General features: G+C 42.0%; 1 pseudogene; it reads left to right on the plus strand.

Moving 5' to 3' along the window:
- Positions 1 to 859: 859 nt before the first annotated feature.
- Positions 860 to 1,540, plus strand: LOC133045283 (uncharacterized; annotated as a pseudogene).
- Positions 1,541 to 3,206: the final 1,666 nt, after the last annotated feature.

The following is a 3,206-nucleotide window of genomic DNA, read 5'->3' on the forward strand; positions in this document are numbered from 1 at the left end:
TTGTTCCCCAACCAGAGATTGAACCCGGGCCCTAAGCAGTGAAAATGCTGAGTCTTAACCACTGAAACACCAGGGAATCCGAACCAGAAGTACATTTTCCAGACAAAGCACTCAGGCAGGCACAGGAGAGGCCATGATTCTTGGAGTCAGAGATTTCAAAAGCCTGAGACCCACCTCTATTTCTGTCACTCAGAGGCTGAAGCTGGCTGGGGGCTGGAGTTTCAGAAGCTCCACTGTATGTACCTACCCCCCACACCCCCCCGCCCCACCATGGTGTCCTTGAGTCTCCTTTATCACATACTTATACCAAGTTTTCATTCTACAACTGATTTATTTTTGTAAGCCATATTTATTTTTTTCAAAGTTTGGCTAAGAATAAAGTAAATGATTGATAATCTCTTTTGAAAAACAGACTCAAGTCCAAAGCTTCTCTGCCCAAACCTGAAATCTCAGAAAGCATCGGGATCTCACTGAATATTTGTACAAGTTCTGAAAATTATACAAAGTTGTCTCCTCTGAAAGGGTGAAGAAACCACTGACTAACATGGTAGCTTGTACCCCTGGGAAGAAAAACACAAGCTGGATCTGAGAGACAAGAGTGCCTGATGAACTACGGACGGAGGTTCGTGACGTTGTACATGAGACAGGGATCAAGACCATCCCCAAGAAAAAGAAATGCATAAAAGCAAAATGGCTGTCTAAGGAGGCCTTACAAATAGCTGTGAAATGAAGGGAAACAAAAAGTTAAGGAGAAAAGGAAAGAGATACCCATTTGAACGCAGAGTTACAAAGAATAGCAAGGAGAGATACGAAAGCCTTCCTCAGCGATCAATGCAAAGAAATAGAGGAAAACAATAGAATGGGAAAGACTAGAGATCTCTTCAAGAAAATTAGAGATACCAAGGGAACATTTCATGCAAAGATGGGCTCAATTAAGGACAGAAATGGTATGGACCTAACAGAAGCAGAAGATATTAAGAAGAGGTGGCAAGAATACACAGAAGAACTGTACAAAAAAGATCTTCACGACCCAGATAATCATGATGGTGTGATCACTCACCTAGAGCCAGACATCCTGGAATGTGAAGTCAAGTGGGCCTTAGGAAGCATCACTACAAACAAAGCTAGTGGAGGTGATGAAATTCCAATTGAGCTATTTCAAATCCTGAAAGATGATGCTGTGAAAGTGCTGCACTCAATATGCCAGCAAATTTGGAAAACTCAGCAGTGGCCACAGGACTAGAAAAGGTCAGTTTTCATTCCAATCCCAAAGAAAGGCAATGCCAAAGAATGCTCAAACTACTACACAATTGCACTCATCTCACATGCTAGTAAAATAATGCTTAAAATTCTCCAAGCCAGGCTTCAGCAATACATGAACCGTGAACTCCCAGATGTTCAAACTGGTTTTAGAAAAGGCAGAGGAACCAGAGATCAAATTGCCAACATCTGTTGGATCATCAAAAAAGCAAGAGAGTTCCAGAAAAACATCTATTTCTGCTTTATTGACTATGCCAAAGCCTTTGACTGTGTGGATCAAAATAAACCGTGGAAAATTCTGAAAGAGATGGGAATACCAGATCACCTGACCTGCCTCTTGAGTAACCTGTATGCAGATCAGGAAGCAACAGTTAGAACTGGACATGGAACAACAGACTGGTTCCAAATAGGAAAAGGAGTACGTCAAGGCTGTATATTATCACCCTGCTTATTTAACTTATATGCAGAGTACATCCAGCCCATATGCTGGGCTGGAATCAAGACTGCCAGGAGAAATATCACAAGCTGGAATCAAGATTGCTGGGAGAAATATCAATAAACTCAGATATACAGATGACACCACCCTTATGGCAGAAAGTGAAGAAGAACTAAAAAAACTGGAAATAGAACTGCCATATGACCCAGCAATCCCACTCCTGGGCATACACACCGAGGAAACCAGATCTGAAAGAGACACGTGCACCCCAGTGTTCATCGCAGCACTGTTTATAATTGCCAGGACATGGACGCAACCTAGATGCCCATCAGCAGACAAATGGATAAGGAAGCTATGGTACATATACACAATGGAATATTATTCAGCAATTAAAAAGAACTCATTTGAATCAGTTCTAATGAGATGGATGAAACTGGAGCCCATTATACAGAGTGAAGTAAGCCAGAAAGATAAAGACCAATACAGTATACTAATGCATATATATGCAATTTAAAAAGATGGTAACAATAACCCTATATGCAAAACAGAAAAAGAGACACAGATGTACAGAACAGACTTTTGGACTCTGTGGGAGAAGGCGAGGGTGGGATGTTCTGAGAGAATCGCATTGAAACAAGTATACTATCAAGGGTGAAACAGATCACCAGCCCAGGTTGGATGCATGAGACAAGTGCTCAGGCCTGGTGCACTGGGAAGACCCAGAGGGATGGGATGGGGAGGGAGGCGGGAGGGGGAATTGGGATGGGGAACACATGTAAATCCATGACTGATTCATGTCAATGTATGACAAAAACCACTACAATATTGTAAAGTAATTAGCCTCCAACTAATAAAAATAAACGAAAAAAAAAAAAAAGCCTCTTGATGAAAGTGAAAGAGGAGAGTGAAAAAGATGGCTTAAAGCTCAACATTCAGAAAACTAAGATCATAGTATCTGGTCCCATCACTTCATGGCAAATAGATGGGGAAACAGTGGAAATAGTGGCTGACTTTATTTTTCTGGGCTCCAAAATCACTGCAGATGGTGATTGCAGCCATGATATTAAAAGATGCTTACTCCTTGGAAGGAAAGTTATGACCAACCTAGACAGCATATTGAAAAGCAGAGACATTACTTTGTCAACAAAGGTCCATCTGGTCAAGGCTACAGTTTTTCCAGTGGTTATGTATGGATGTAAGAGTTGGGCTGTGAAGAAAGCTGAACACCAAAGAATTGAGGCTTTTGAACTGTGGTGTTGGAGAAGACTCTTGAGAGTCCCTTGGACTGCAAGGAGATCCAACCAGTCCATCCTAAAGGAAATCAGTCCTGAGTATTCATTGGAAGGACTGATGCTGAAGCTGAAACTCCAATACTTTGGCTACCTGATGCGAAGAGCTGACTCATTAGAAACGACCCTGATGTTGTGAAAGATTGAGGGCAGGAGGAGAATGGGACGACAGAGGATGAGATGGTTGGATGGCATCATCGACTCAATGGACATGGGTTTGG

The sequence above is a fragment of the Dama dama genome, chromosome 23 (assembly GCF_033118175.1).
Source record: "Dama dama isolate Ldn47 chromosome 23, ASM3311817v1, whole genome shotgun sequence".
In the NCBI taxonomy this organism is placed as follows: domain Eukaryota; kingdom Metazoa; phylum Chordata; class Mammalia; order Artiodactyla; family Cervidae; genus Dama; species Dama dama.